General features: G+C 41.2%; 1 protein-coding gene across 3 annotated transcripts in view; it reads right to left on the bottom strand.

Annotated features, from left to right (window-relative positions):
- Positions 1-21142, bottom strand: part of SEMA5B (semaphorin 5B) — a 188271-nt gene that overhangs the window by 162922 nt on the left and 4207 nt on the right. For all 3 annotated transcript variants that reach the window (XM_014871766.2, XM_014871767.2, XM_088168282.1), the window contains exon 2: positions 15846-15906. The gene's annotated coding sequence lies outside the window, so the exon portion shown is untranslated. The remainder of the gene's footprint in view (positions 1-15845; positions 15907-21142) is intronic.

Here is a 21142-nt window from a genome sequence, read left to right on the forward strand (position 1 = left end):
ATGATGTTGCAGCCTCCTCCCAAGATGCCATGTTCTCCAGGCCCTGGCAGCCATGGAAGGTGGTGCTTTCCCATGTAGTATCCCAACTAAAGCTTTGTCCCACTGGCGCATTTTTGTGACAGTGATCCAGGGACCAAGTAAAGCAACAGGGAAGTGGATGGGCGGAGAACAAATGTGCCAAGCTTAATAAAGATTCTCGCTATTTCCAAGAGCACTATCATCCATGTTCATCATTTATTAAAAGGCTTTCATTTATGAAGGCTTTAAAGCCCAGTTTAATAACCTGCAATCATTACTTGAATCACGAAATTTGCTTTTTATTATATTGTGTAAACGAAGCACTGTAGCATTTAATGTAAATTATTTTTTCCTCTTCCTCTTTTATCAATGTTTTTAAAACCATTATGATCAGGTGTTCTTCTCAACCTCCCCTAAAAATGCACTGCACAGTATCTGTGGACCTAAAGTAACACTGTTCCTGGGATTTCAGCACAGCAATGAAAGAACAAAGATAATAAACCAACCTTTCCTGTGTGCTTGCTGCCTCTGAGGTTTCTAACTAGATTGTTCAGACCATTCTCTCTCCCTAGGGAGAGGCTTGAGGTCCCCTTATATCCAGGAGACATAAAAAGGAATTTGTTCATTATTAATACACTGTCTCCAGGAGGTTGTGGTTTTTTAAATCAGAGTATAAATTCAGGATGGAATTTATATATGTGCAGACTGAGAGCACGGCACTGTTGATGGGGTGGTCTGGAGTTATGGGTGAAGGCATGGTAACAAACCATCAGTGAGATTCTGCAGCTGGGGACTTTTTAAGAGTCACAGCCATTTCAGGCCAGTCAGAAAGACATTTACCATTTAGGACTTCCCAGGGACTGTGCCTTACTGAGCTGATGGCAGCAGGCATAGCCACCTGCCTGCCGAGATGGCACAGAAATGCTTCTGAGCCCCAAGTCGAGTGCAAGCTCTCCCCAGTGTGTACAGGCACATCCTGAAACCAAATTGTGCCTCCCCAGCCCCAGAGGGACTCACAGCAGCACTTCTCATGTCCTTCATGAGGCCAGTCTTTCACAGAGACAAAATGAAACCATTAAAACACCTGGAGTGAAACCAGAAGGAAAAATAAAACAGGAAGAAAATTAAACACTGGAAACTGGTCAAAACTGAAAAGCTGAGAGATGTGGATCCAAAATTTGGAGCAATTCTAATCAGAGGTTTGGTTTTGGCTCATCTGTAATTGAAATGAAGTAAAAATCTGCCTGAGACAGTCAACAATCTCAGCTGTTTCCGAGATCTGGCTTTCATTAATTTCATTAACATCTAAAATGCATTCTTATTGCTTGTTCTTATGCTGAAGAGTAAGTGAAAGAACAACACACCAGGAACCAGTTTATCATTGTTTTCACAGAGGAGCAGATGCAGTATCAGTCCCAGGGGCAAGCAGACCCCTTGCATGGAAAATGACAGCAAAGAGTTGTGTAAGTGTGGAAATCTTTAGCCTGAAAAATAAATAAACTGGAACTAGTACTTCAATCAGTTCCTCATGCACTTTGGGGAGCTGCACTGATATTATTAGTATTAATCAGTGTTACAATCTCAAGCTACATTTTGCCAGCCTTGTTCTAGAGAATGTCAAAAAGTCAGAACTCGTATGGAGCCCTCCCAAGAACCTGTGCTTTGTGAAGCCAGATGTGGGGACCCTGCAGAAGGCTCACACCCTTCCTGATTCTCATGGAAGGATAAATATCACAGACCAAGCTCCTGGGCAAAGAGATGGACCAACCATGCTCTAGTTGCATGTGTGACCCAGGGTAAAATGGCATTTCCATCCTTCTCTTCAATTCAGATATTTAAGAACAGGGTGAAAATGGGAATTGGGAAAGTGGTTCCTCATGCCTCTGAAACAAAGCTGCAGCAGCTGATGATATGAATTTCCCGTGTGCTCCCCACTGCTCTGCAGGTGTTAAAACCTCAGCCCGTGTGGCAGAAGGGGCAGTGTGTGAACTCTGTGCCCACCTGCCAGAAACCCTGCACTCACAAAAGCCAAACCCAGCTGTGCTGCAGGGCACACACCACGGCTTGGGAGGGGCAAGGAAGCCACTTTCAACCTGTGTAGGATATCAGGGCTCAGAAACTCTGGGCAAACTTGTAGTCAAATTTCCTTTGATCTAAACCATTTTGCCGAAGTCCATCTCTCTTTTAGTGTGACACAAGTCACCAACAGGGCGACTAGAGGTTGCTACAACATATATGGGCCTCAGATTCCACCCCCTGGCATTTCAAAATTCATGGCATAAATTAACTGTTCAGCTTTGTGACGATGCTGATTTGCTTCACTTGGCATAAGCAGATATTTTGCTACAAGAGAGATGGTACTTTTCTGAGACCTGTCATCCTTGGGTTTTCAAATCCACTGGCATGTTTAATAGCCAAAAATATGAAAGGCAAAAATAGTCTTGTACAGATAAAGACCTCCGTGTCACAAATGACAATTCAGTTTAATTAAGCCAACTCACATATATTATATTCCACCCATAAAACTTAAGATCAGCTAAAAATTCCCATCAAATGCAAATTTTCTTTAGTGACTTATTTATGCAATTGTGAGACAGAGAAAGCACACAAAGCAGTGGGAGCTGCAGGCTGAAGTAAACAGTGCTGTCAGAATATGCAAAACAAGGGAAGAACACAAAAAAAAAGAGAGGGAGAAGGAAGGGACAAACATTTTCTGGCTGCAAAGTTATTGAGTGTTTGGAGCCAAAGGGGAGTGGAAAGCTTGGAAAGGAATTTCCACACGTAACCTACAGACTCTAGCCTATTTCCAGGCCCAGCATCTCTCCCATTTAGCTAACAAATGAAAAATCTTTCTGGGGGTAGACATAGGGTTAGCTCTGTGGTTTTAAAGGTCATTGCCTAAAACCAGCACCGCAGCAGGCAGAAAGGAGCTTTGCAGTTGGTCGGCTTCGGCGTATCCCACACTTTGAGGAGCGCTGGCAGTGAGGTAATCCCTTAGGAATGTGTGTGCGGTTGGATGGCTGTGAAAAGAGAACGGTCAGCTACCAAAGCTCTGTGCTGAATATTCACGTCACACACACACAATCATTTTTCTTGTTAAGTATTGAGAAGAATGGGAACATTATAAATGCAGTATCTTCTCTGGCTACAAGTTTAGCTGCTTTAAAAAGATCTCACTCCCTGCTTCTCCACTCCACCAGCTGTGCTCCACCTCCATTCCCAAACCGAATCTGCACACACTGAACTTTATAAGACATTAAAAAGAAAAAAAAACAGGAGAAAAATCAAATGCAGCTGAACTAAAGCTAACGAGTAAGAAGTTTAAAAGGTTATGATGCAGAAAACTGTTAAAAGTGTATCAAGGTCACTTGTCTATCTAAAAATGACTCTTTGTTGAACATATGGGGTTCCATGCCACATGATTGGGTTATATCCATATCCATATTCCAAGCAAGTGCTTTCCTCTCTGCATGTTGAGGAGTCATTTTACCAACAACAGATGAGTTTGCTTTGCCAGTACCAAGTAGTATTGATAGCGCTGGTTGTTGACAATATCTTTATTTGCTTGAGGCACTTAACAATTTGTTGCAGGGAGACAGAGTAAGTGTCGATCAGGCATCCCAGCCCAAAATCAAGAACATTATGGAAAGTTTCCCACTTATTTTAGTCAGTTTTTTATCAAATCCTAAGCAGGAAAAAAGTGCAATATAATGCTTTCAGTCACTTTTCTGATCATTTGCCAATAAGGCTAGACAGATAATCTTTCCTTTTTTCTTTTCCTTTTTTCCCCCCCTTCCTTTCTTCCTGTTTCAAATGGGCCTGCATTGGCATTTATCTGTCCCTTTTCATATGTACTTGGTCACTCTCTGCTTAGTTCAGGGGGCTAGGGCTCACAGTTTGCCTGCACAGAAGCAAGATAACAGCACCTCACAGAAGTAATTTTCAAATTAATGGTAACTACAAAAAAAAAAAAAAAAAAGATATATCAATCACATGTCTCATTTGAAAATGATATTTTTTCTGCTTTCTAAAAAAAGTTGTAGGTACTTGAACTCACAGGACTAGATTAAGTTTCTAGGTCAGTAAACTTCTAATTTTGAGATTATTACCTTTAATGGCACATTTAAATGCCAATCTCTTTTCTGTCAGGAAACAGTTTAAGCATGCAATTCTTAACCTACTCTAGTACCTTTAAACTTACTATTTAACAAAACAAAAGAAAGAAAGGTGGTGAAAAGTTGCCAATCCACTTCAAAGCTTCTTCTATATTTGTGGGTAAGCTAAGTCCAAAAAGGATTAATGGATGTACTCAGAAAACTCACTGGGAACAAACTTTCTAGAATTAAGCAGCAAAGGACTCAAACAGATGCTCTGTACCAGGGGCCAGAATGCAAATTTAGTTCAAACGTAGTACAAATTTTAGCCTTCAACTTCTAAGCACGCATATAGAAATGTCTTTACAGCTGTAACTAATTTCAGCACAGAGGTCTTCAACAACGTGGCACTGGGGAAGGTCCTGGATGGTATCTGGTGCTGTTTATTTCCAGCTGAGGATTGCTCCACAGTGTAACTGCTCTCCCTCAGGAGACACTAACTCTCCACAGATACTAAGTGACCTAGCTTTAAAATCCAACTGTTTCCATTAGCTCAAAGCCCTCAACTTTACCAGCGGGAAAACTGAGATACTGTGCCCCCAGGGGACCCTAGGGTACAATTCCTTGTCTGTCGGGGAATTGAAGTCCCCTATGAGACCACATCTCAACACTATCCCCAAATATTTCACAACAGGATGTGAAACGCCCACTCCGTACAAGCAGGACCACTTTTTCACTCCCCATTACTGAAGTTCATTAACTCACACAGACAAAAGCTGCTTTCTGGGTTTTCCATCTCTACCACGTCTACAGCAAAGTCTGCTCATAGTGCACTTACAGAATGGTTGCCCCGACTGAAATTTCTGCAAACAGTGCATCTCCCATGCAACATATCCAGGAAACTGATTGTCTGCATGAAATCATTTTCATAATTTTGAAACTGTCTCAATTCCACATGTTTGAAAGGAAAGAACCAGGGGCAATGCTTAAAAAAACTACACTACTAAAAATTTTTTTCCTTTCAACTATTGTATCAAGTTCATTAATACCTTCTGCTGTTGGTGAAATGATCCCCCATTAACATTTCAATTTATTATTGCTGCTCCATTAATGAGACCACAAAAAATGGAAATGAGGCCTATAAATATGCTAAGAGTTAAAGTCACGAATCGTAACAGTGTGCGCACTTTATGAGTAATGTTTTGGTACCCCTGGCATTCAAAACAGCATGGAAGGATGGCTCTGCTGCATAAGCATCTGGCTTAACAAACAACACCCCAAAAGGTCCACACAGAAAACCACAATTCCTGAAACTACAGGTTAGAATATCAGCAGAGTCAAAACAGTTTTAACGCCAGCTGCTGAGTTCCATGAGGTTGGTTGTTAAAATGCTTTTGGAGAAGAACTTTCTCAGCAAAGGTCACTGGCACTGTTAAACTTCAACAAGCAAATCCCGCAGGAGAAAAGACTTGTCCCCACGGCCTTTGTTTAAAAAAACCCCTTTATTCAATGTTAAATACCTGCTTACAGGCACCACACCCAGTACTGGGGGATATTGATCTCTTGATAGTGCACCACATCTTCCAGGAAAAAGTGCAGACTACAAATAGAGAATTCCAGTCTTGGGAACCACATTAAGATTCATTTGAGAAATAAATTTATTGCCAGATAGCCTTTTAGATCTATCAGGCTCCCCAAGTTCCTCTGTTGATATTTTCTCCAACAAACAGTGAATATGCTCCATGGGTCAAGAAACATCCTTATGCAAATGGCATTACTGCAACTTGCATTTTCAATTATTAATATTCCACTTTCTGTCTTACAAATGTTTTCAGAAAAGGAGGAAAGCAGAAGCTCGTTCCCCTGGGAACAAAACCACAAAATGTGATACCTTGCTGAGTTAGGAGACGAATGGTCCTTTCAGCACAGGGATGTCATATCATGCTAGCAACATTTTTGTTTCTGCATTTCATTTCTCTCTACTGATTAAAAATGATCAGTTCTACCCCGTTTTTTGAGCATAGCTGACAGCACTAGGCTTATGTTAAATGAAATGTGTAGCACTATCATCTTGCAAGGAACAAACTTAAAATGATTAGATTATTTTTTCTGATTTATTTTCCAGGAATCTCATATTTCATGACAGGGATTGGCTTTGCTCTGAGGTCCTGCAGTGTCAATGAGAAGACAACATTGCAGTCCATGGTACTTTTAAGCATTAACAGAAGAAGTGGTCTAAATTAGCCATTTTTCCACAGCAGAAATAGTAGGTTTGGAAAAAACTCAGACACCTTCAGTAAGATGAAATGAAACAAAAACATGAAAAGCAAACTATTTAATGAGAGCACAGGCTATTTCAATAAATCTAGTTATTTGATAAGCAGACTGCCACTCTCAGCCTTTTATCATCTGTGAAAATGCATGATGGATCTTCTCTGTTTGCTTACAATTTCAGACTTTCCTCTTCTGATCAACATCAGCATTTTGCTCCAGTGCCTCTAAGGACATGGATTGCTAGCAACCAGCCAGATTCCACCTTTCAGGAAGACTCTAAAGACTGACAACACAGGCATGGCTCAGTGCTGTGTACATATGGCACACAGACTGGGTAGTTCAAGGCTGTTAAATGTTCAACCTTTTCTGAGTTTGCCTAAAGGGAATGAAAACGGCTCCTGCTGAGAGTGTATGCACATAAAACTGAAACAAACATTTAATTTTAGCTTCTCTGAAACAGAATTAGTCTGTGCATTCTGCACTACCAGTTCCTACTGCTGCTACTCAGACAAGGTGGTTTTGGAGGGTTATTAATGCCCATATTGCTAGTCAGCCTCCCCCACAATGCTGAAATATGGGGTCCTGAGTTTGTTTCAGCCTTACTTTCCCACACTTCTTTCTATTCTTCCATAATAAGCAGATAAAGTCATTATTTGGATGAAAAGGACTTCAGTCCAACACAGGCTTACAATACTTTATCTAGCTTTGTGATTCAACTACACATTTTACCTTCTATGTAAAAAAAAACTTGCTCAAAGAAAAAAAAAAGCTAGAAAATAATTTTAAATGTACAGCAGGTTCCAGGGAAACTGCTGAAACAGCTACATCCTGTGTGCAGTTTGTTTGTGCTGAACCAGTTAGGAGAGAAAGGCTCAGATATGATTTTTAAACTAGGCTGGTGAAAAATGTTTCACTCTCCAACAGAGTTGATTTGAAAGGATTATTTCTCTGCTACACTCTGTGAGAGCAATGCTGCCAGAAACCATGAATCTAAAATGCTTTATCTAAATCATAAGGTATCACCTGAAATCATGTGTACTTTACATACCATGCAGTCTCTTTTTGTCCTTTTGCTGAAGTTTAGATATACAGCTTAGAGGTACTACTGAAACAACCCCAGAAATCTGTGAAGATTGAAACTGCTTGAACTGGAGCAAAGCAGAAGTTGCTCCATCAAAGTCAGCTCTTTAGTACTGAAGTTTATCTCATTTATGCTGGCTAAGGATCTAACTCTACTATCTACAGACTGAAAGATGCTAAAAATAGGACTATTTCTATATGCTCTACCAAATATAAAATATGTGAGTGAAACCTAGGCAAAGATTCATCTCACCCTACTTTATTCACCTGAGCTAAGCTAGGCTGCAAGGCCTTGGTACGTCAGCAGCAGATCAACAGTCCCAAAGGTCAGCTCTTGTCACCCATGGGAACGCCCTTCTGGTGAGCCACCTTCTGGAGATGCTCGTCTCCTTCCTCCACTACACAACAAAACTGGATTATGACAGATTGTCCTAATCAGTTGTAACAATACAACCTGATAGCTGGGGGAAATATCCTCCCCTTTTCCTCCTCAACTATTTTTGTGTCAGATAAATCTACTGACGTCTGCAAGGTTATTCACACTCAAATTCTCCAGAAAGCCATATTCACCTGGTTTGAATGCTGCTGAGGATGCTGATTTCAGTTGCCCTAACTTCTCTAGAAGAGGCGCCGAAAGTGCAAGAGACTCACAGATCATCCTTTATATAAGGCCTTTCACTCTTATCATCCAGGTTTTACCTCAACGAGAAGTTTGGTTTGACACAGACAACTCTACCACAAAACAACTGAGAAATATAAAATACTGTAACAGCCTCTCACCACAGGATGAATTGTCCTGGATGTGAAGCAAAAGTAGATATTGTTCACATTTCACTGCATCACTTACAGTGAATTTTGCTGAAGTTTTTGAGAGTTAATAAGCTGCCTGCTTCTCTTTCAGTGTTCAACAGTGTCAAGTCTGTACAGAGAGAGGTACAGAAGCAGTATCTGATCTAAAGCTAGAAACTAAAGAGCTTATTTCCCCTCATCTGGTGAAGAATCCAATAAGCCTCTTAGGCGTGTAGTTGAAATCACAGTAAGGACAGTATAACCCTTCCTAGAATTGAAGGATCAGGAAGAAAGTAAGAAACAAGAGGCAAACAAGTTGTTAAATACAGTATGCTTGGGAAGAGTTTTAATCAAAGGTGATGCATTGGGTCAGTCTTTCAGCAGACACTGCAGCACTCACTTCATACAGGGAACAGCCTGGGACTGTGCCTAGTCTTGACTCAGCTGGGGTTGATTCCACCTTTGAGCACCTCTCTCTTCCCCATCTGCAAAACGGTAACTCCTTATGAATAAAGATCAGTATATGGGAGCTAAGCCTTATCCTTCATGTCTTCAGGCAGGCAACACCCTGAGGAAATCAGTGTGGGATTTCACAGGCAAAAGGTTAGAGGACAGAGCCTAAAGCTGTGGGACAAAGCCTGCATAAGGAGGAAGAGGTGACCCAAGTACTGTGCCCCTCACATACCTCCCGAGTGGTGCAAAGTATGTCCCAAGTTGGTTGTTGAAAAGCAAAGCTGAGAGATATTGCTTCTCTACAAACACAGTCATTTCATCAGAGGACATCAAAGCAAGTTTTGCCTTTGTTTTGCCCTTCAAAACTTAAAAAGGCATCTCTTGAATAAACAAATTCTCTTCTTGTTTCATTGTGTCCAAACATGCTGCTTCCACCTGGAGCCAGCCTCGGCAGCAGCTATCATTTTGCTCTAATATGGTAAACGTCCTTTTTTCCCTTCCCCCTCCTCTCCCCTTTCCTACCTGGGGAATTCAGCTGCTTGCAGAAAAACTTAAAAAGAGAAAAATAGAATAAAATGTTGTCTTCTATGGCCCAGAAATAAGAACTGAAAAAAAATGAAACCTTATGCCTTGTCCCCAGTGGCTCAGAGACTTGGAGCCAAATCAAGGCCATGAAAACAGAATATGGCTCTTTGTTTACAATAAATAAATAAATAAAGGACTACTCACTCTTGCCCTCTGGGATATATTTTCTAAGGAGGAAGAAATTCCCTGTGGAGTTTATTATGTGTAGAAGGGATGTGTGCCTCCTAGGGAAAAGCAGTGGGGGTAGTTTTTCCCTTGGCGATTTCTTTCCCACCTTTATATCACTTTTTTATTAATTTTTGCAAGTCTCACTCCCCTCCCTTCTGCAGTAAGTGAAGCCACACAAAGGAACATGCAGGTAATTCAGCCACTCAAAACTACACAGCATCTCCTTTCCTATATAAACAATCAGTGTGTGGCCTGGATTTCATTTGCAACTGTAAATGAAACAGGCTTACAACTGTGTTCATAATCCTCCTTAATTGAATTTCTGTGACAAAACCCAGACAAAATTATTACCCTCAAGTTAACAGTTTGTGCGAAGTAGCCAAGGGTTCCTGGGAAGCTTTAAAACAAATGCAGGACAAAACTAGATATCACAAAGCAGCTATTTGGTGTTGGTACCATTTGTTTGAAGCAGGGGAGGTTTCCCTGGAGGAACAAGGTCATTTTAATATGAAGGACAGGCCAGGAATTCAACACAGGCCAAGAAAAAAGTGAGAATTAAATAAGGAGTGGACGAGCTTGGATGTAAACCAGCATATGCTACAGCTACTGGAAGGAGCTGTTGGGCTGTCCTGGCTGTTTAAGGGCAGCATCATTCACAACTTGGTGTGGCTCACTAGACAGTTTCACAAATCCAGAAGGACTTTAAGTAACTGTTAGGCTTGTGTTGAAGTTCACACCCCATTGAAAAGGTATCTCCTTTAAAGTTCTCATGTAATAATTTCCTTCAACTAGATCATCAGTTCTATGATAAACACGCAGAGCCTTAGCAATGATGTCAAGCTGCTGGTAAAATATCTCAACTTACTTTAAAATGTGAGAACCACTGCTAAATGAAAGCAATGATGCAAAAGGGTCACTGTCCTGCAGGGCACTCCCACAGTTTGCAGAAGAAAATAATTAAAGCCTTTCCTGTTACCCAAATTTAGTGTTTGTTTTTCTTTTAGATGATGCAGATGTTTTCTTGACAAATTGGGCAAAGTTGATGTGAACAGAGATGTCTGTTTGCAACAGCTAATTTTGTGTGCCATTGCCATGTACTTGGACAAACATTCTGTATTTTACCCCACAGTACCATGTTTAAGTCATCTCTGTATCAACTGGTAACTAAAGCAAACTAGCGAAATTAATAGGGATCAAAGCAGGCTCCTTATGCTTCAGTTTGCAGAGTTGATCAGAGCAGGGAAATCCATGTCATCCCAAGGCAGTGCCTGCCTGGGTTACCGCCCCATATCTCACAGAAGTTAATATCCTTTGCATTTTAAGCAGAAGGCAAGGCTAAAAGGGAATGGGGAAGGCTGAGGTAATGGAAATACAAATCCTGCAATTCCTCAGTATGCACCCATGCCGTGTGTGTTACCCAGCCCTCTTTGTAGGCAGAATTGATGGAAATTTAGGGTAGAGGAGGCTGGCAGGGCCTCATGTTAAAATTTCCTCCAAGTAAAATATTGCTAATGAGCATTCCTGTTCAGAGACAAGCAGGCAGACACCAGAACTCATTTCCACAGACCTCTGTGCCAGTGCAGGATAGTGGGTCTCTGTCCCCACCTTCACTGGCAAGGCACAGCTGACATAATGAGGGACCTCAGAAGAGTTTTCAGGAGACATGTCCACTCCCAGAGATCCAGAGGGGTAACAATCAGGTGCTACTGCTTTCTTCAGTGTCTCTGCTGTGCCAAACGTTTCAGCAGTTGTATTAATACCTGGCTTTGAGGGATGGTCATTAGCCCTTGGGTCCTGTGCCACTTTAAGCAACCTTTTCAGAACAACTTTTTTATAGTTTGTGTGCTCTGTTTTTCCTCAGGCCACAAGTTAAACACACTGAACAACACCAGGGAAAGAAATAAACACTGAGTCAGAAATAAATAGATGTGTATGCACATGCCTAATATCCCCACACACACACATACACAATCAGGGCTAGGGATCAATGTTTTCAGGAAAAGGCATGAGGGAACAAATTATCACAGTGCTTTGTCACTGATGGCAAAGGAAAGAAAAAGGAACATTCAAAAGGGTGATGAAATGTTTCAAGAAAAAGCAATATATTTTTATGTACTTGTAAAATCCATTGGCAATGACTTTTCTGGTTAATTGGTTTCATCTTATTAAACTAAAAACGTATTTGTAAAATCCAGACATATTCAAACGTAAGTCCAAGTTCTTCACCAAAAGTCAATACACTATTTCAAAAAAGAAAATTCAGCAATACAAACAATCTTCCATTAGTCTGAAATCACAGCACTCATATTGAGAAGAGAAATGGATAGAGTGCTTGACTAAAATGCACTTTGAAAAAATCACATAATTAATTTACCCCCAAACTGCTATCCTCTTTCTCCCTGGCCCATGGATGAATATTTTGGCCCAATTATGCCATGATTTATAAACCAGCATTCTTCTATCTTTCCTTGCACTTGTCATGTTCGACTTCTTCCCCTTTATTAGGCCACTCTTCTTCCTATTAAATAGTTCCTCTCTTGCCAAAGAACTGCCAATGATTTTACAGAAGAATAGACTCTGCTTTACCAACAGAAAAGGGCCTCTAATGTACCATGGACACAGCACAGTGTAGCATGGTAATTTGCCTGTGTTAATGATGCTACTTCACAATGATCAGGAAAACAAAAATCTCTAATAGCTAAATGATATCCAGTCCTTCTGCAGCCTGTTGAATTCAAAATCAGGGGGAGCAAAACCCAATATCCTTTAGGAGATGAACTAAAAGTGGCTGCAGAGTTTCTTTTCTTTCTCCCCAAATTCCTGATAGGCACTGAATCACTAAAATACATGATTTTTGTGATGGGAGTAGGACAGAAGAAAAACCAAGCCAAGTGTTTAAAAATGTTTTAGCACCTCAAAAGTAAGTGGAGAAAAATTAATGAACATATATGTAAATATTTTGGACATTCTTTACACTGGCATGATTTTGTGTAAAATACTACTATAAAGCAGGACTAAAGTATAATTCATAATTTTCTCTTTTTTAGGTGAAAAGAGGAAGTATTTACTGTGGGAAGGACAGAGCAACAATCTGCATGTGTCATTGCTTACTTCTGAAGATGCTCCAGTTCCACAAAGCTCCGAGCTCTTGAGTGCTAAATCATCCCCAAGAAATGTCTTCAGCCACAGTTCTCATCAGAAAGCTTCTTAGAGCTGGGTTCCCTCGGCTGCCTGGCTGGGCAAAGCACTGATTGCTTTGGCCAGTCAGAGAGTCATTGCTCCAAACATCAATCTTCAAATACAGCACATTAAGCTACTTCGTGGGAGAAACTCTGCTCTCATATTTGGCCAAACATAACAGGCAGAGCAGCACTGGCTTTGATGACATTATTAGGAGTGCACAAGAAGCAACCAGGGATACTAAAGAATCATATGGTACATGTTTGGTAATCCTTTGGCACCGCTGAAAGACTGGAGAATAGACTCAAACACAGGTTTATGAAAAAAAGATGAACAATATTTATAATATTGCTCATATAAGAAAAGGCTTCTATGATATTTTCCAAGGGCAGAGGGAGTGATTTGTCATCCAGCTGCAGTTCTGTAGATTTTGTAACTGCCTGATTGGCACACTCCACACGTTCCTTGTCCAAACCTTTCTGGTACAGCTGTGCAAAACAGGAGCAGGACTTGAATTCAAGAGTGGCTAAGAATATAGGACCAAGCCATTTCAATTTCATCTCCATATAATTTCACAGACTCACACAGAATCATTTAGGTTGAAAAAGACCTCTGAGATCATCAAGTCCAACCTTTGACTGACCTCCAACTTGTCGACCAGACTATGGCACTGAGAGCCACATCCAGTCATTTCTTGAACAGGGATGGTTTCATCTTCAGGGATGGTGACTCTACCAACTCCGTGGGCAGCCCCTTCCAACACAATCCTCGTCCAGGCATTTTTCAATCCATGATGTTCTTTACTTAATAAACCTTTAGGTAAGACCCTCTCTCCATTAAGAGACAGCTTTTACTGTGGAGTGCTTAGGGTGTTGTTGGGGATGGAAGGTGGGGGGAAGTAAGATTATTTACTGTAGAGCTCTACACTTGATTCTCCTGTTCTTCCCACAGGAAAAGTTTGTCAATGCAGGTTGAAAATAAGCACCTGAAGACTCTTTAAATACCTGTTTATTCAATCTGGAGTAGCACTCAAGGGGAGTACTAAAATCTTCAAGACAAATGCCACACACCATGTATTAAAAATTCTCCAAAATGTTGTACTATTAAGTCTTTTTTACTAACATGCCTGTTTCAACTAAAATACATGTTCTAAAAATCCCACAGGATGGGTGTTTCAACAGCTGGCTCAATGTTTGATTTGCAGAAAAATGTGTCTATAGCACTAGCAACCAGGCCTTGGGAGAGATATAAGCAAAGGAGCAGTGACATGCCTTAAACACGAAATTATTTACTGTAATTTTAAATATTAACATTTTCTGAATGAAGAGTTTTGATATCTTTCATCTTGTGTTTTGCAGACTTTGCCAAGTTGAGACCATAATACTTAGAAGCAAATTATCAGCAAAACCATGGCTGACTCTACAGATGCCTGATATTTGAGACGTGCCCAGGCAATCTCACTATGAAGTCAAGGGGCTAAGGAAAGACTCCAGCTGTGGCCCAGCAGAAGTGCTTCTCCAGTAGGGCATTCAATCTCCCAGCCAGGCCTTGCTCAAAGCTGTTTGGCAGTGTGCAAAAGGCGTGTTGTCTTCCAGGGGCTGAATGCACAACAAACCTCACCCCTGGGGCAGAATTCACAGCTTCAGCAGAACTAGCAGAGATGTTCTTTCAGATGAGCCAGGGCAGGAAACCAGAAGAGCTCTCGCTGCTAGCAATGAAGAGCCATCCTCTCATCCTGCCAGCAGAGCACAGTACCACCCCCACTTTTGGGGCAGCAGAAGCCCTGCAAGCACAGCCAGAGGCAGGGCCAGGGCAGGTTCACAAGCCATAGCCACCTTTTCCTGTGGGCAGGAACCTCCCTGTGCTGCAAAGCCTTGGGCACCTCAGAGATCACATCAAGTGAGGCTGCAGATCATCCCTCCTCTGCCCTTATCTAAAGCAACAGCAACACAATAAAAAGCCAAGTGAGCAGAAAGGCTGGAGGAGCTCACACAGCAAAGTTTCTTTCTTGGTGTCTCTCTTGATATCATACTGCTCTTGTGAACAGCACTGCTCATCTACAGGGTCACCAACACCTGGAGATGGTGCAAGGTGCTTGTCATAGCAACTTAAGTATTATCCATGATTGTCCTTATAGATTTTGTAAGATGCACAGGCAAAATCATTGTACCCATTAAGTTCAAAGTAGTGGTATCTCTTTTGCTTGCTACTTGCCAGGCAAATATAGCTACCAAAGTGTGCAGCTATTAAATGCCAACTATAGTTCCTATCACCCTTTTTTGTTCTTCACCTTCCTTTCACTGTGCATTTTCCTCAAGATCTTTCTTCCTTGGTTTTCTTGAGAAAAATGCTCTCCTTTATTGATTAAATTACAAATTCCAATGCCGGATGATTGAGTTATATGATAACACCTGACGAAAGACAATTGAAATAAAGGAAAATTAGCACTCTCTTTATTTCAAAAGGTTTGGATGTTGAGTAGCTGACTGCAATAAATGGAGATTGAGCAGATCTGAGAGAATTGATTAGGAAAAACAATGCAGAATTCAGAAGAGAGATACCAAAATTAGCACCTTACTAATTCACCTTCCAAAAAGATGGAAAAAGATGAGAAGGAGAAGGAAACCATATCCTTTTCGTGCATTCACAACCAGGAATTGCCCAAAAGTTTACTCTGATAATACTCTTAAGATACTGAACTCTGGCATCAAGTTACCAAAGGCAAACAAATACATGACCAGGTCAGCAGCCTCTAGGGTTCATTTGTTCAGCTTCTAGTGGACCTTTTTAATTAGTATCACAAGCAAAAGAAGGTTCTTGGCCTTTGTTTTGTGCTGGGAACCAACAGCATGTCAGTTTTTGGTAATGTATCATTGCATTTTATTCACTGCTCAAAGATGCTAATGGGAGAGTTTTAATTTTGTCTGCTTGTGACATTTCCTGCAATACTGACAGATGTCTTGGGCTTTCTTCCTGCAGATTAGGCAACCATTATTGGAGTTCTTAGATTAAAAAAGAAGCTGATAAAGCAAAGCATCTAAAATGGCATGGTCGACTTTGAAACCGTGTCTTCTCTCAGTGACTTCCCTGCAAGCTTGTTGTGAGTTAGACAGAGTCTAGCAAAGATCAGTTCTAGCAAAGCTCTGGAAGGAGTGTAAACACAGCTCTTAAACAAGGGCTGCAAACATGATATTATTTACTTACAGCTTCTGCATTACTGAAGGGTCATATTCGAAATCATGCTCCAGTGAAAATCTTAAGTGACCTGTGGAAAGATCAGAAAATGAGTCTTCAGTGGATATTTCTAACTACATCTTCTACAGATAGGGGAGAATTTTGACATTATTTGGAAATCAAATGTAATGAAAATATTTTTTAAGTGTAACCACAAAGCAATGTAAAAATTTTCATTAATGCTCACCTGAAGGTTTCTTCAAAACTAGCTTCATCTGCAATTATTTGCTTTCTGCAAAAAAATCCTAGCCCACAGATTAGGTAGCAGAAAATGTTTATGGATACAATAAATATTTTAATACAATCAATCTGACTGAGAAATTTTGCAGCCCTGTCTGAACTTTTCATAATCCTAAATGCTTCTTCCTCACAGAAGAGACAAGGAATCACTCTTGTCCCAGTTTCCAAGTGGGAGATTTGCACCAGTGAGAAATGCAGGCTGTGAACACATATCTTACTCATTGCAATGCTTTCTTTGGGAACACTCCTGCCCCCACCATCCATCACCATGCCTCACCATTCACTCCTGCTGGAGTTCATTGCACCTTCCATTCTGCCAGTTGAACCACAGATGCACTCAGGTTAGTTAAGAATTATTTGGACTGCTCAAGTCAATGCAGGAGCTTCAGCCATGTGATGTGTGAGTGCAGCCTACATGATTTGTCCCCAGTCTCACAGCAGGCGTGGTAGGGCAGAGAGTCTACACACTGAGCCATAAACCCTCTCTTTGAAACACCAAAAGCAAAGCTCAGAATGAACAAATTTGCTCAAGAAACCCACATCTGAAAGGTTATTCTCACTGTTTTCACCCTTACGTCTTATCCAAACCCCACAACAGTCTCATGAAAGTAAAAAGGCAAAAAAATTATGACAAATTCTAACAAATTCTAGATTATTTTGTACTAATTTGTCCTTTAGTTATGGCAGCACCATAAAGCCTACCCTGTGCCTGAACTCTTTGCATTGAGCACAGTGCAGACATTGGCCGTGGTAGTCTCTGCTCCCTGAAGCTCACCAGCAGGAGATCAAAGAGCTGAAAGTGTAGGCAGGGAAAAGACAGAGACAGCAAAAATTGGAGGACACTTCTGTAGAATGGCTTGTGAGCACAAATCCCACTCAGCCAGTAAGAAATGAATCACTGCAAAGAGATTCTGACCCTGCTACCTATTATGCTCGACAGACAAACTCAGTGAAATAATTTATCTAGTTATTTACATGGCTTCCATTAGAGCCATGTCTGAACATTCACAAACCAGATGGATTTTTCCTCACTGTGCTCCTGAGAAGGAGCACATGCTGCTAATGCTACATCATAGGGAAGGAGTAGAGATACTAAAAAGACAAAATGCTTTTTCAAGGGGAACTAGTATCTGATCTGACAAAATTCTATATAATGCCAGAGGGCTTCTGTAGGTTAAGGTGCTGTACTCAGGGACAGGCTATCAGGCTTTAGCCATAGGCAGACTTCTTACCACTCTGGTAATTCTTTTTTGAACAATGGCTTCTATACAGTATGAATCAGGAAAAGTGAAAGGGAAAAAGGGAAAGGGAGGGTAAAAAGGGAAAATAGGAAAAAAACATTATAAAGGAAAGTCATGATAAATGTAGCACCATCTGAAAAAAATCAAACTGCAGAAACAGAGGAGCCAGTCATGCAGTTCACTGAGAGGACTGAAGCGATTGTTTCCATCAAGAAACCTCATTCATCACATTTCCATAACCCAGAAAAGGCTCTCACAGTCCCCTCTTTCAACATATGAAGACTAACACGCATATAGACTCTCACATTTCCTTCCTTCTCCTATCAGTCTTTCCTCATGGAAGAAATCATAGGAAAGGGATGAAGATGTGCACATTTCTGCAGCTGTTGTGCCAGGGCTGAATCCTGAAGGTGGGACACCCAGAGAAACCCAGGGGTGACAAAGCACCCACCAAAAGGACTCAGTCTTCACTGTCAGATAACTCCTGCTTCTTTAAAATGATGACAGTGGAAATGCTTCTTCGATGATATCCCAGGAGGAAGATCAAAGCCCAGCACATCAGCTTGTGAGAAAACAAGATCCATCTGTTAGCCCAAACCTCCAGGACTGGCAGGTAGTCTTTTCTCTAAAGTAAGCCACTGGACAGCACACACTCTAAGTTTCATCAGCAGAAGAATTCTGGTCTGCACACTGCCTCTCTAAACATAATAGCTCCCCTTTGGCTAGAGAATAGAGGATTCCCTAAACGAACCCTTTGATCTGCAAGACACTGAGCCTTGTCCTGAAATTTCTTCTCAGATATTTGAATTCCCTGCCAGGTTACAGCATGAAACCTTTCTCATCTCTCCATTAAAGCAGCAGATAGACAGATGGGATAGTCTTCATTCTTCAGGACTCCCGAAGTTCATTTCCCATCAATTTTAATAGGAATGCTCAGAGCTCCTGTTAAGTTTAAGAGAACCAAACCCATAGATTGTACTCAATCAAAGCCAGGAGAATCCCAAGCCTGGCGATCCCTCCACAGGGCTATCATCAATTAAAAACAATCAGTATGATATAAACAGTACAATGGCCAAACTTCCCCCTCCACACACATTTTTTAAAATAATTTTTGAAAACTCTTTGAGCATTGCGGATAAAAAGGCCAGTGAGTGCTGTTAGTGGAGGTGGAGCTGTACCAGAACCACCACTATGTCTAAATGTCTTCTCTTCATTAATGGGTTTTATACTCTCTTCATTGTCAGTCAAAGGCAACAAGGTGTTATTGCCCTTCTGCAAGCTATGAAAAATCCAGCACAGCAGATGGATTACACACCTCACCCAAGGTCTCTTGGGACACCCACATTTGCACAGAGAACTGATCCCAAAATGCCACATACTCAGTGCCCTGCCCTTCCCTCCAGCCCAGCCTAATTCTCTGAATTTCATGATGATTCAGAAGTCTATTTAAAGCCCCTACAGCTATGGGTGTGTGCAAGGAATTAATGCTGAGCCAAAAAAAAGTTTGAATTGAGCAGCTCTGGTTGAGATTCCTGGTAAGAGTGAAACACAGAAGGGAGGGTTTAACCTGATGGGAAAAATGTGGCATGTGTCAACTGGGTTATAATGTGAACCTCACAGAAGATACAGTAGCAATGCCAGTGTTCTCTTCCCAGTCAATCTGCCCTGTAAACACTCCTGCTCCTTGTTTGCATAGCAAGTGCTGCTATGAAAGAGGAGAAAAACGGATACAGAGGAAGAATTACTGATACCCTCTTGCAGTTTCCCAGTGTAAGTGGAGTGGCCAGGCACAGTTACACACTGAAATGAAGGCAGCCAGGAGAGCTGACATGGTTCACAGACACACAGCCATGGTTTACTGCTCAAACCATGCTAAGCTCTTTAGGTAAGCTTTGTTTTTACAGATGGTATTGCTTGCCCTAGATCTGATGTCCAAAATGGGGTTGCTCTCTGTAATCCTTCAGAGGCTGCTTATAAATCAGAGAATGCTTCACCTCTTGACACATGGCACTAATAGATGATAATGTAAATGGTGCAGTGTTTTAACCTTTCCAGGCATTTGCTTAGGTTACTGTAGACAAAAATGAGGTCAGGAAGTGTGGTCACAAGCCTTAATCTCGAAGAGCCTCAGTCTGGAGTGATCTGGAGCCCTCTGGCTCGTACAGGGCCATGCCCATGGCTGACTTGTACAGCGAGCAAAAGGCTGAGGGTGCCAAGCGGGGAGGGGGCTCTCCTGTCCCAGCCCTGCACAGCTGCACCCCACAGGGCCCCCTGCACCTCCCAGGACCCTTCCAAGCCACTCTGCCTAGCAAGAAACAGCAACTGCAGTCATATAATTGCTGTGGAAATTATTTTGAAGCCATCAACCCCTAAACATAGAGAGTAAACAAAATCTGCTTCTGTACGAGCTCTTCCACTTTTCCCATGCATCTGAGGGATGTCCTTTATAAACCATGAGATAAGAGCAGACTCTCTGCTCAGACTGCATATCTGCCTGGTTCCTTAGATACCAACGAAAGCCCAAAGGCACGGCTTGGCATCTCATCCCCTTCTTATAACTCTTTCAGAAAGTTACAGATGATTTTGACACAAAGATGATGAGAAATGGGGAGCTATTTGTGCCATTCTGGGGAACATGCCAAACCCTGTATTAACACCCCAAACCCTGTTAAAAACAAAATAAAGCAAAAAAAAAACCAAAAACAAAAACAAAACCAAAAACACAACCAACAACAACAAAAAAAACACCCCAACAACCAAACCAGCAAAAAACAACCCTCCTGTTTGCTACTGATTAGGCAGCTGAATTAAAACTGATGAAGTGATTGGACAGGATCCAAAGCTGTTTATCTGCACATAAATCACAGACATGCTTTACTCAGCCAGTATGGATTTACTGAGCTGGAGGAAAGACCTCGTACTCAGAATGCTGATTATTACAGCAATTAAAATATCAGTGAAGCAAACATTTTGGGTGGAAAGCTGTTAGGGGCTACTAGAGAAATCATTCCATTAAATATGAATTCAATCAGGTTTCAAATTTTTTTAAAAGGGAGTTTTAATAGAGGGTTTCTTTTTTCTGATTAAGTATATGTTGTTAGAAAAATCAAATTCAAAAGGAGGAAAGACACAAAATAACTATCTGGACATGCCAAAGGAAGGCTGATACATATTTTATGATCGCAAGGGAATAAAAAAAATAGAGAGATGTACTGTCAAATCAGACACAGTGTTAATAGCTAAAGTATATGGCAGTAAGAACTCCTGTTCCCACAGCTATTAATGTAAAACTGAAAATTTGGAGCAGGCTACAGCAAAGGAAAATAAATCACACTTCTTTTTTTCTTTTTTAATTTGAAAAAATATAAAAAATAAATCCCTACCCCCATCATTCACTCTCTGCATCCCAATTCCATGACACCAAGACTGTCATTGCAGCAAGCTACAGCTTCCAGGCAAGTGAGACAAGTGACAATTTCTTCCTATTAATCATTGCTAATTTATTTATGCAATTTTTCTACTTATGAGAATCATTGGCCTGGAGATTATTTCCTCCTTCCCCTTTGAGTCCTGAGAAACTATTTAACATGGGAAATAGTTAAGGGGGGTAAAGAGGGGAGAGTGTCATGTAGCCAAGTTACGCATCCCAGCTGGAATTTGGGATGATGTCTTGCAGTTCTGGCTACTTCAGCCAAGTTTCATACAGGAAACACGAACGCGCCAAGGGCGCAGTGAAATCCACTGGAGCCAATAAATAGCACTTGACTCCATTAACACACTCCTGCT

Source organism: Sturnus vulgaris, chromosome 7 (assembly GCF_052056855.1).
Source record: "Sturnus vulgaris isolate bStuVul1 chromosome 7, bStuVul1.hap1, whole genome shotgun sequence".
Classification (NCBI taxonomy): Eukaryota; Metazoa; Chordata; class Aves; order Passeriformes; family Sturnidae; genus Sturnus; species Sturnus vulgaris.